Source organism: Alligator sinensis, unplaced genomic scaffold (genome assembly GCF_000455745.1).
Source record: "Alligator sinensis unplaced genomic scaffold, ASM45574v1 scaffold527_1, whole genome shotgun sequence".
NCBI lineage: Eukaryota > Metazoa > Chordata > Crocodylia > Alligatoridae > Alligator > Alligator sinensis.
This window is the reverse complement of record NW_005841958.1, coordinates 2,152,777-2,166,298: the sequence shown is the minus strand read 5'-3', so window position 1 is coordinate 2,166,298 and position 13,522 is coordinate 2,152,777.

Genomic DNA, 13,522 nt, shown 5'->3' with positions numbered 1-13,522 from the left:
GACCCTATGATCTTCCAAGGTCCCTTGTGGCCTTATAATCTATGAATCTACCCACCTCCTCAAGTTGGGTAGACCTCTACATATGAAAGATAAGGAATGAAGCACAGGACACTTGTGGATATTTGTGTTCTTTGACAAGTGAGTTTCAGTCAGCTTTTCAGTATTTAAAAACCATTAAACCATTAAAACTGTCCTTTTTCCCCCCCAATTCCTAGCCACATACACTTCTACAGCCAGTAAAGAAGCTGCTCTCCCTGCACACTTATGAATGAGATTCTCTTCCTATCATCTGCAAAAGAAGAGCATGGCATGTATAAGGGAGCCCAACTGCAACCTGTAAGCTCATGTAAAACTTCTAAATGGGAGGCAGTCCCGGTAAAAACACCAAACCAGCACACTGACCTCCTTCATTTCCTTCCCTAAAACTCACCTTGGATGTGGATACCTGCAGAGCATGTTGCAATGGTTGGGTCCCTGATAGATCATGACATCTTTTTATCACCATCATGTCGCTGACATTTCGTGCTCCACCACAGGTCCCACATGTTGTCTCTTGCCTTACGACCGTGAGCAGCACCAATAGTTGTGCTATGTTTGGACAGCACCCGTCACAACAGACTTCAGCCTTGAGGTGCTACTGCAGTAAAAACAACAGGCATGCTAAATACTATGCTCCTTTTGTACTCCAAAGGCCAAAATATACCAAAAGAGAGAATATCAGACCTCTGGAGCTTAGCTCCAGTGCCTTTCACACCAATGTAAATGACTTGCATTGAGTTGTCCTTGATTTATAGCAAGCGAGATTCAAATCTTTTATCCAAGAAGGCTCAGGCTACTTTTTAAACACAGTCTTAGTTATTTAGTTTGACACATTTGGCTGGTTTGGCTTGGATAAAAAAGTACCCACCCAGGTTCAGATATATATAAGCTCGAACATATACATTTTTTTCAGTGAGTGGCTCAATTTGTCACAGACTCATTTATAGAATCTAATTTTCTTATAATCAAGATCAACTTGTTGAGGAAAAAAAAAATTAGTACCCAGCACCATGTGTTACCATAAATTAGGACAATTAGAACACAAATCACATTTGGAATCTGCTAACTTTAAGATAAGTATAATTAGACCAAAAATGCTTTAAGTAGTGTTTACACATTTATTTACAAAAGACAATTATTTAAACAAAGAAACATTTCCAGTTAATTGATACAAAGATATGAGAAAAATGTAATTAATCATCATTAGGAGTATGCAGCCTTTTATTGTCTTATGGTATGCAGCTGTGGGAAGAACAGGCTGTGACACCAATCCTGGTTACTGAGATCACAGACTAGACTGCCTAGGTCTAAGAAATAGTTGGTGTACTCCTATTTTGCAGGCTTACTGGAGATTATGGACCCCATTAATATACACTGCAGCACAAAACTAGTGCTTGAGCCACAGATCCTGCTAAAAGGTAGCGCAGAATAGGACTAGCTGGGGTATGCACACTGTAGGTAGGGATTGGTGAGGACTAACTGAGCTGCGTATAACAGAAGGGGTCATCTGCATTTGGCCCTCAGTGGTATCCAGGTTGTTTTCATAATGAAAAATGTGGCTATCTGATATTTTATAAGACCATCCCAATATCCTATCACAGTTGATTGGTCCCTTTGATTTCAATGCAGCGTCTCCCAGAATATGGTGTTGCCCCTAGGGAGAATTTGAGCAACAGCCAGGAAGTAAATTATATGCATTACAGTCATGCTTGGAGTCTGTGCAACTGTAAATCAAGAGTCCATGCCCCCCAAATATACAATAAAACAATGGTTTACACTTTGTTGTATTGACAAACACCAATAAGAAAGCAATCATTGGGAACAAATTAACATGGGCTGGATTTCCCCCTAATGGTGGAGTAAATCAGAAGTAACAATGCAAACATCCATGGAAATGGAACAATGAAAAGAGAACAATGCTGTAAATCTCTAAGATGTGCAGCACTCAAAAGCCTATGACAATATTACTGCATAAAACTGCTTTTATTCTGATACAGTGTAACGTGGTCCTTCTTGAAGGTTTCTTCTTTGTTTGCAAAATAAGAATTGGTTTTCCAATATTTAAAATAAAGAAAACCTCTTTAGAATCTCTCTCTGAACAACAGAAATGGTACGAGTACCCAAGGCAGGTGCATTCATTCTTTGCCACTACCCCTCAGCTCCAAAACCGTTGCCTCACATAAATCAAGAACTATGGATAGCTATTTTTTGCCACCAACTAGATATAATAGTCCTCCTACTTCTGTTTCTGCTCTAGCCCCTCGCATTGAATTAAAAAGCTATTCATTCACCTTAATGAGGTGTGCCCCAACTGTTACTGAAGAGATACCAGAAAGAAGACCTGATGGCCTCAAAATAGTATCATTTCAGCTGCTCATGGCAGATGCTGCTGATTTGTTTTTCATGTGTTGAACATTATTCTCCGCAGCTATGTGACCAATTCCTCCACTTTCCCTCAAGAGTATTTTCCCTTTCATATGTTTTCTTCCGTATTTATCGACGAAACAAAAGGAAAGTTAACTGGGACTCGGAATTTGAGATGATTTTATGCTCAGATACTCTACAGACATTGATTTTTTTGTTTTTTCTTTCTCTTTGGGTTGCTGCGTCTTGCTGTACCAGAGTTTACATTATGCTTGCTTTCTTTATATAAAAAAAATCTAACAGAGATGCAATATATGCAGCCTTTTGGTTTCAAATGCTCCCCCAAATACCATCCTAAGGGTTCAAAGCTGCTGCCTTTGATGTTGCATGTTGGGCTATGACTTGACTGGCTATTACTGTGAGTTTTTATAGATCCTCCAGAGAGGTCTTCAAAGCTTTGTTACCAATCGTTGAAGCTGCCATTTAGTCGGATGCTAGTGCACGCTAAGAAATCCCTAAAGCATATGCATCTTCTATTGCTTCAGACTGAGTGACCTCGCTCGGCAATCAGTCTGATATCACAGGTCTCACTCTGGTGGCATCACATCCCCTGATACCACAAGCTACTCTTTCCAAGGGTGAACCGTGCTGAAGCTTTAAAATGTGTGCGCTCAGCCCCTTTCATATTAAACATTCAACCTCAAAAAAGGTATGGTCTCTCTCTGAAACGGCAGGTCTCGTTGGAGAAACAAAGCGGAGACTAATCTGACTTTACCAAGTAAAATTTGTCTGAACTCAGCTGCTGCCCTTGACTTTTCAAGGCATTCATCCAACTCCAGTTCTGACAGCATCCAGACCACAGGGTCACAGCAACAGCTGTCACATCACTTGGCTATTCCAGCATGGGGATCTCTCTAGGTTGCAGTGAGTGCTCCTGGAGGGTTTCACCGCCGGGGAAGTTGATTCTGGCAACTCTCTCCCAGGCTTCAATGTTCTTTACTGTTTGTTTAGTGGCCTTGATGTTTTCAACACGATCACCTCAATGAAATCTGGAGCAAAGTTGGGTCTTTGAAACCCTTCCTACCTATCAGGGCTCAGCAGCTCTCCTGGGATGATGGGAGCATGAGAGGAAGAAAACTCACCAGGTTGCAATTAAGCTAGCAGATAAATCTAATGACTGTTTCTTCTTACAGGTCCAGTGGCTATGCCTGTTGAAATACATATGGTAGGATCCACATGCCATCATAACACTGAAGTTTGCCATTATGGTAGAAGCAGCTATGGTACAGACAAATCCCCAAAAGACTGGGTGGAGCACACGACAACTGATGTGAGGCGAGTGCCAAGCTTACATAAAGCTTGACATTGTGATTACATGACTCAGTGTCCCAGTATACAAAGCTGCTGCTGCTCCTGACCTTGCTATGTCCATTCTGGATGATAAAAAGCAATTAATGAGTTTGGGGAAGAAAGGAGAATGGTGTAATAAGAAACTCCCCATTAACGTTACGAATCCCTCTGCAGTTGGGTATATAACCGTGCAGAATAGCCTTCTGTAAGCAGCACCAAGACTGGTATTGCCAGTGGCTCGACAATTATGCATTCATAAGATACGTTTTACTCTTGTTGAGGATTTGATAGAGAATTGTGGAAGTGGTCAAAAGGTACAGAAACTCCAAAAGACTCAAAAATTGCTCTCATCTAAAATTTTAAAATCTATTTTTCCATCTCCAGAAAAACCTCAGATTGTCTTTGGGTCGCTCTTGTGCGCACAGATTTGCTCAGAGGCATGTTGAACACATGACTGTGTGGCAGCAGAGAAAAGCGTGTCCAAAGTGGAATTCAACTGAAATATTCGAGATCTAAGAAGTGATGGTGAACAATATGATCAAATGTGTATGGCAATGTGATTCCACACTGAGGTTGGGGGTGGGGGGGTATTACCTTTGCATGCACTTACAGTTTTGCAATGTATGATCATTTTTTTCACTAAAAAAATACTTTTGAGATTCCAATATGATACTTCCTTTTTGAAATATGGCTTCACTGACTACAGATACGTACACACAGGAGATCAATACAGCATGGGAACTGTAGTCTTTTTTATGAATATTTTTATAAATAAGTTACAGTAAAGAATTTGCATCCTAGATCCTGGGTAACTTTGGCCCTGGTTTAAGGTTCCATAGGATAGGGATGCTTTTTCTTCTATAAAGAAATTCCATTTCCTTCTTCATTTCTTCCCTCATTCCCCTCCCACTTTCTGGCCTTTACCCTCATGTCTCACAACACACCAGATAGTCTTACAGTACATCTCATTTCGACAGCACGCTCTGGCATGTGTTATTCCATACACAGCATAGCACAAGGTGAGCTGTAATTCACACTTTGGATGCATCAGCACCTAAGACAACCGAGCCATTTCTGTCGAATGTTTCTCTTTAAGGAGCATGTTCAGGTTTTTTTTTTTGTCTAAGTAGCAAAACCCTCAGGCCCAACTCCTGATCTAAGAAATATGTTCCTGGCCTTTAGCAGGAATAGGCTTACTAAGGACAATCAAAAGAATAAAATGGGTTGATTCAGGCAGCAAAATTCTGTGGTGGCTTTATAAAGGAGACCTGGATACTCTAGTTAGCCAAAATGTAGGATATATAAGGATATAGAGAGGGAATCATTTTCTACTCTATACCAGAAATGTCTTTTGCATCTTTGCAAGTGCGATCTTAAATTATTAAATTCATTTAAGGAGGAAGAAGAGCTGAGATATATATTAGCGTGAAAAAAATTATGTTTTTTGTCAATAAATGTGACCTCCCCCCCCATGCCATGAATAATCCCATATTTTTAGTGGATTCTTCATTAAAGTGGGCATAGGGAGCCTTTAATAGGATTTCCTGAGCCTTCTGGATACTTCAATGGGTTCAACTGCTTCTCTTTTGAGTTATTAGAGGTAAACATGGCTGTTGAGGGAACACATGCTTTTCGCACATAAGCAGTAAAAAACGGGGGGTCAAACTCACCCAACGGAAGAACGCAGCAGAGCGCAATATAAACACTGCTTAAAAGCTATTAATGTAGCATTCCCACCAAGCTCATCTGATTTGCTCCTTCTTTTCTCAAGCACCTGAACTGAAGACTTCACTCCTTTCGCTTTCTCTAATTCCTTCAGTCTTGAGAAGCACGTTTCTGAGCCTCGGGTTCGGCTCTGCCAAAGCCTGTTACTGGGCGCACCCCTTGTGGGTCCTGGTTCATCGATAGCTCCCACACTCTTCAGACACCATTTGAAAAAAATTACAACCCGCTCTTAGTCATTTCTCTTTAATTGCTTTTACATTATGTCCTCCTGCCTTGGAACAAAATTAATTACAGAAAATAACGTTTCAGAGAATGCTGTAACATCTCCATTCTAAAAATATAAGGCAAGACACGACATGATCTAAGGACCCTTTCGAACCTGGTAATAAAGGACCTTCGCTAAGTGATAACATTGGAGAGAAAGGAAAGGTAATATTGGGATTGAAAACAGAGGGATACTGAATTTACAATCCCATTTTGACAGTCTTCTGCATTGACACAGGTCACAAAATTCTGATGATTTTAACTAAATTGAGTAATATTTGTCTGTGGCATGCTTATGCTATCGATATAGCTCCTAGAGATTGTTTCACATACGGGTTGAAAGAAAGCATTTTGTCACTTCTCAAGGATGAGGGGAATGCTCCAGCAAAAATAAGTAAATGAATGACACCATATGTATTTATGGGCACAAAACTTCTTGTCTCTTCACCAGTAAAACTCCGGATGTCTACCAGACGAAGGGAAAGGAGGGCTCTGTAAGACCCGACTGAAAAATGTTGGTTGCTTTGCATGGGAGATTTTGAAGAGAGAGGTTTTTCTTCATAAATCTGCATCTGTGGGGATTTTTTGTCTGTGTCAAAAACCAGGCAGAAAAACTCCAACCTCCTTTTTTGCTTCCTTGTGTTACTTTGTTCTATACACATAGCCGAACAAAGAACGTGTTTGAAAAAAAACAGTTCTTTAAAAATGTTGATGTCCAGAGTGAACGTAGTCACCAAAAATGGGTTCTCTCTTTCCCCCTCTCTCTCAATAAAAAACTGAACATTTTCACCTGATAGAAACATCATTTTGAGCAAAAAGTCATTTTTCATTGAAAAATTACGTTTTGATGAATACCTAAGTTTTGATGAATCGACAAACCTATTTATCCTGAGACCCCCCTCCCCAAAAAATTACCTCCTGGCATCTTGGGAAATATCAGAAAGCCTAAAGGTTTGCTGTATGTGAAATGTGAAGCCGGGCAGCACTTGCATCTTTTCACATTTGAGTCTAAAGCTGAAACTCTTCAAAATTCATTTAAACCTTGGAGAAGGTTTAAGGGCTTCTAAGCCTGCCTTATGCCTCTAAGCCTTACCCAAGAGGCCAAATGGGTACCCTTCTACCGCACATGCACACACTCACACTCACACCTCCGTCCCCACCCGTCACCTCCAGCAAAGTCTTACCCAACTGGCGAAGTTGGGGAGCAACTTGTGAGCTCCTTGAACTCTTCTGAAAGGATGTACAGCACTTTAATAGTTAAAACAAACAGAAACAGAACTTGAGCGCTGACCTCACTGCCTAAGGAGAGAGAGCGCTTCACCTGCTCCTTTTATCAGTGATCCAAGAGCATCTTCAAAGGAGCAAGCAGCACTCCCAGCTCCATCCCCATTCCACAGCAGCAGGGTCCCAACATGCTCAACTGGGACCTGCTAAAGCATAGACGTCTGACCCTTACCCCAGTCTATGGCTAAAATACGCCCCAGGGTATGCTGCCTTAATAAGGATTTTCCTATTCATTCTCGAGGAGTAAGGGGGGGAACCTACCACCGTGTATCTCAGCAGCTCAGGCGGAGAGAGGAGATGGAAGGAACAGGTTATTAGGCCCCCCTATATACAACATCTAAGTATACCCTGAAGCCAAGGCAGGAGCATTCCCTATTGAACATTTTGAAGTGATTTGATGGATGGTACTGTCATGCCGAAAATACTCATATTATGCGTCTTGCATCATTTTTCATCATTTCCCACAACCCAGTCCCATTCATCCTACTGTCAGAGCATATTCTCCAACATTCATCCTGCTTTTTCATCACAGTACTCCTAGCTCTGCCCCACGTGTGGTGGAAAGACTTAAACTGTGAAATCCATTTGCAAAGACTTCACCAAGTCCAGCTCTCGTCCCTGGGTCTCTGAAACCTGCAGTCTAGTATATGCACTTTTTAAAAGAGTTCCTACTGCCCCACTTTAAATAATTCCTCTTGTGTCAGAGATTTGGCAGCCGTTAGTAAATATTCAGCATGTTTCCCCAGGCATACAAACTATATATATATATATATATATTGCTTTTAATATTGTATTATAAGAGAGTATGATATTTAGCACATGAATCCACATCAGTTCAGACAGGGATGCTTTAATGATCAATAATTATTATTTCTATTACAAGAGCAACTATAAGCCCCGAGATCTGGGGCCCCACTGTGCTAAGCACACAGAGCTTCAATCTGCTTTGGAGCACTCATAATGTAATTAGACGGGACAGAAAACTGGAGCAGCAGAAAACTGATGAGAAACTGAGACACAGAAAGATTGAGTGACTTGCCCAGATTGCAGAGGACACTTGCATGAGATCAGGGGTTGAACTATGTCCCGTTCTAGCGCTTTAGGCACAAGCCCAACTTTCTTCCCCGTATGGTACTTTCAGCATGTAACGTTCTCCATAAACCCCGTATTATTCACCCGTCTGAAGCGTTAGCCTCACACTGGGCATTACAATGTGAAGCACATGCTCTTTTATATATTGAACTGACATTATGCACTAAAAGTGAGGACGCCAGATTTATCGCTGCTGCAATTACATTTTCCCCTTCACCAGCTAGGGGCTTTTATGTGCAGCTCCTACCGTATTTATAAGGGTTATTTATGATTGCTTGATTCTTTCCTGTCAGAGCTATTAAACCAAGCCCATGACTAAAGCTTAAATACACACAGCATGAGCCATGCAAAGAAAAGCAAAGGTGCCCCTATCCCTGTCTGCTGTGCCAGAACTTATACGCTGTTACAGGAGACATAGGGCTGCTCTAATTTACACACGCCAGGATGGTACAAGTTTCAGGGGGCTGAAAATCCAGCAAGGGTCAGCGAGGCACGAGGTCACCCCAGCCGTGCAGCGGCTTTTGTCATCATGTTAAGAATTGGGGCAGAGAAGTAACGTAAGAATTTACAGGCCACATTTCTACTGCCTAGGATTGCCCTTTCTGGGCCAGTTATCCAGATTTCAGGTCAAATTACGTTCAGATGGAGCATTTGCCCAAGCTTTCCAGAGAAAAAAGTAATACTGACTTGAGTGGGCTTGTGAAATGGGATAAAGAACATGCCTTTAAAAGAGATAAAATTGAACACCTCATTCTGTAATATTCACTAAAAATGTGTTCCAAGTTGAAAACAAAACATCAACATTCCTGCCCTCTGGTCTGCGCCTTTGCAACAGATCATTAAAAAACTGTTTTTCCAGACCAGCTTCAAAATTGCAACATATTTGTGTACGTCACGACATATTTCTGCTATTTCCTCCCCATGACAAACATTTAATTGAGCCAAAACTTTGTTTGGACCAACATGCAAATTTGTAAAGATAAGATCATTATTGCCCTAGAGCGAGGTTAGTTTCTGAAATCCAGCAGAAACACCTGCTTTGTGTATGGCCATGCTGGACTGCAGGTATTTCTCAGGCAAGTAACCAACTTCAAAACTTGTCCTGCAGTTTGCTTATTTGAGACTGCTAGGTAGATACAGATTGTGAAGTCTCTGCATGACATGTAGCTGGGTTTTTTTAATATTGCCTTGTGAAATGTTGCTCATTATCATTTTTAATGTGACAGAGAAGACAGCTTTCCGTTAAAGTTGCCTCTTAGTCTGATTAATAACCTATTTTTTATTTTGCATTTTTGTGTTTTATGCTGCCTGCAAGGCGAATATTATCAGTGTTTTTCTACAAGAAGTAACACAATTCATGGAACACATTTTATGCCCTGAGATCAGAGAAATAAGTTTAGATTTATTATACCCAGGGACTGATTCTTTTTATGAATTGTATAAAGAGGGCATGTTTAATTACGTTTTGTTTATATCAGCGCTTTGTCTGGAAAATAACACGAATTACCATATTTTTCCTGCCATTGACAGTTATTTCTAATGGATTGATGCAATTTCTTAAGCGCAGAATGGATTAAATCACAATTTCTTGCAAATAAGTTGGCAATGGAAAGATTCAACTAACTACTCAATTAAAGCTAGTGAGATCAGAGTTAGACAGCTTAAGGCAGAGTCCTGTCCATCTTTTTCAATATTCGCCAAAAAGTCAAAGCACTTATTTAAAACCAGCACTCTTATGCACACAGGGCCCAATTCGGAGAGCTGCAGTTTCCCATCTCAATATCAGCCCCCTTATTAAATGTCCCAAACATATTCTATGAACTTGATAAAACCTAGTTTCAATGGCAGGGCTTGAATCTGGAGATATTAAAGTTAGTGGCAAAATCTGCATTCATTTCACTTGGACCCTTAAGTGCCTGCATATGCTCCACTGCATTTGTCTTGCCACCAGACCTCAGTAGTCGCTGTGTAGACTTTATTCCAACAGTGGGTGGCCAGTTTAGGGCTGGAGTGAGTAAGGACAGCAGGACTCGGCTTTTTGTGTTAGATTAGACGAATGGCCAGTTCTGAAAGTGTCCCGCATGCTACCCGCCAGGCTAAAAGCAGGCTCATGAGTTTCTCTTCTTCACCTGAGCGCTTCCACTGCTGTCCCTAGGGCAACTCAGCTGATCAAGAGCAACAACCATTGAACCCCGTCTATGCCCCTATCCCATCAGGTAGGCTTATTTTAGTTTGTGGGCAAAACAAAAGTTTTGTTCACCTGCACATTGTGCTTGTAATACTGTCAAACTGAATAACAAGTCTGGGAAAGTTTGGTTAGAATCAAGGAGAAATGCTCAGGGTTGTTTTGACCTGGAAAGCCTTTTTTTTTTTTTTTTTAAAGTGAAGCCAGCAGAAGTGGATGTCAAATACCATCTAGTGGCTGTGAGGGAGAGTGCAGGCATTCAGGCAGGAAGCAGCAAGGGGAGTCCAGTCCACCTTGTTCAGTCCAGTACTGCACCAAATGCCAGGCCCAGTAGGTGACCACTGCAGGGGGACCAGGGTGGCACGAATTTGCGCCACAGGCTAGCCGTTATTCCACTCCGAATCTCCCACTGCTGTCCTCAGGCAGTAGCAACCACTTACAGCTCTAGATGAGAGAATACCAGTGGGACTGATGCAGTCATGGATGCAGCATGCATCCAAATCCCCACTTGTGGGTGCACACAGGGACCCTCCAAGGCAGGCTCCACGGGCAATCTTCTCAACCTCCTACAGCAGTTGCTCTGGTTATGCCATAGCCAGATGAGCTAGGATTCACCCTGCTGTTAAGCAGCAGTTTCTTGGAGATCAGTAACATGCACTTATACATATGCATCTTCTGCCACCTGAACTGAGCAGCACTGGCAGTGAAAGCATACAGCATTTCAACTGTAATGCAATCCCTCCAGGCTGAGGAGTGCTTAATAAGTTTGTAGCCCTGATAATTAAATACAGCGGCAAGGGGAAGATTTATGTAAAAAGGAGCCTGGGTGTCTGTACCAACTGTGGCAATAATAGTGCGGAGAGGAACATAATTTTTCTTCCAAACAACCTTCCAGAAAATTAACTGAATCCTACAGGAATGGAGAAAGTATAGAGTCAAACTATACAGCCTGTACTTGGGCAAAACTCCCACTGAAATGCAAGAGAGCCTTGCTTTGATAAACACTGGGGGCCTGATCCTGTGAGGTGATAAGTGCCCTCAACTCTCAGAGGAAATGGCTTCACATGTACTAGGCATAGAACTGGGTTTGACAAAGGGATATATTGTGTAACTGGTCTGGAAGGACCTCTCAGCTGACAGGAGTGTTTAAAACCTGATGATGATAGAGCACAAAGGGTCTGATGTAAATCAAGAGTAACTCCAACCAAGTCATTGCAGTGGCATCTGTGTGCATTGAAATAAAATCACTACTCACTAAAAACAGAGGCTTCACATTCTGGCTAGTACTGTGCATGTAAATGAATGTTTTAAGGGCCAGACCTGCAGCCCTTCTGCATCCAAAACTTCCACGTGAAGCCAAGGGCTTTGTTTGCACAAAGAAGGCTGGATTGGATAGCTGGAGTCAAGATGATCTCAGAGAACATGGGAAATATGGAAAGACTAGAGAAGACTGAAACCGCAAGGATGGAGAAGGGGATGGGGCAAGGGTGGTAGCAGAATAGGAAAGAGTCTTCACTTCTGCATGCTGCTGAACTGCGCTTTGTGCCAACTGCACACAGGCCAGAGAAATGGATGCAGAGGGCACGGACTTCTGTGGAGGTGCATGAGCAAGGCCACTGAGTCTAAGATTACAGCAGACTAGTGGTCACAAAGCTCCTTACGGTGAGAGGCAGGGATTGGGACCACACTCTAGCCTAGCACTGGAACTGGACGAGGAACTGCAGAGAGGCTTCTGGGTTGCCTTGCCCTCTCTCTACAGAGTGTAGTTTGCTTCCCTTAAGTCTTACACCGTTCCAACCCCAGAAACTCTTTGTACCTAGACTTACTCAGAAGGAAAAGGAAATTCAGTCATCATGTCCAAATAGAGACCTGGGCACCTTACTCATTTACCCTGTGCTTATGTACATCAGTTAGCTCTTTGCAGTAGTACTAGAGACCTCAAGCAAGACCAGGGCTACAGTGTATAAGCTATTTTTCTTCCAGAGGAGTACAAGATCCAATGCTTATGCTACAACGATTAATGTTGCACATTCCCAAAGCAACTTTGCATCCCTCATTATTTCTTCACCCACTTAGCTGCTGCTTCCTGAAATGCTTAGTCTAGCAAGGAAATAAAGTGACCAGTCAAAACAGACGCACAGACTAAACCATTTATTTCCCTGCAACCGTCCAACATTACCCATACAAATAGGTTGTGCAACTATCATAACTGTCCCCATGGACAGATCCCCTGAACCAAGGGAGACTGTACAAAGCCAGTTCTAGTGTAATCCTTACTAAAGTCTAAAGAAGGTGAATGGTGATGTTAGATGTTACACTTAGACCATACTAAGGGCACTTAAAACATGAACATCCACACATTAAAACTCATTAACTCATGCTAAATGCCCTCTGAGTGCCTCAAAGTTATGTCACTTCGGGCAAGGATGAATTCTGGGCCATACTACTTGGCTTATGTTAGGGTAACTTCGGTCTACACCACAGGAATAAAACAAGCAGTTTACAGTCCTCCAGCATCCCAGGATACTCCCAGCCCCTCCACCCCCACTCCCTATCCCCAGAGCAGGGAGAGAGACCAGGTATGGCTCCCAGCCGTGCCCCTGCTCACCAACCCTCTACTGCAAAGTCAGAGCTGTGCAGGCAAGAAACAGTACTAACATTTAACATGCGACTGCTCACAGCGCGTTCTGACTTTAACACTGGTTAACATGGCACAGATTGAGTATGGTCTAAGTGCAACATGTAACTTCACTCTAAGGTCGGCCACTGCTTTCTAGCCAAAGTAAAGAATTCAGTCCTCCACCTGCATCAAACTACTCTTGTGTCCAAAACATATTGCATCCTTAACAGGGATATTTATTCATGTGAACAGAAGATATGTGGAACAATAGAAGAGGCCCTATTATACAACAGTATAACTGAGGAAGGGTGACCAAGGTGGCATCTCCGGGGACCACCTTTGGGGCTAGGGTACAAAAACAGTTGCCACCACAGCTGAGGGATGACAATACTGCTCGGGGCACAGAGCTACCCTGTTACATGTACTGTAACATCAATGGCTCTCAACAATGCTTGGGAGCATTACAATGGGAAGTTAACTATGAAACTTCATCTTAATTAGGGAATTTACAATTTTAGATTGAAGCTCAGGATTCAAATGACATTTTTTTACCTTTGCATTCATTTTCTAAGTTTCTGTGTCAAAACACTATTTTTTCC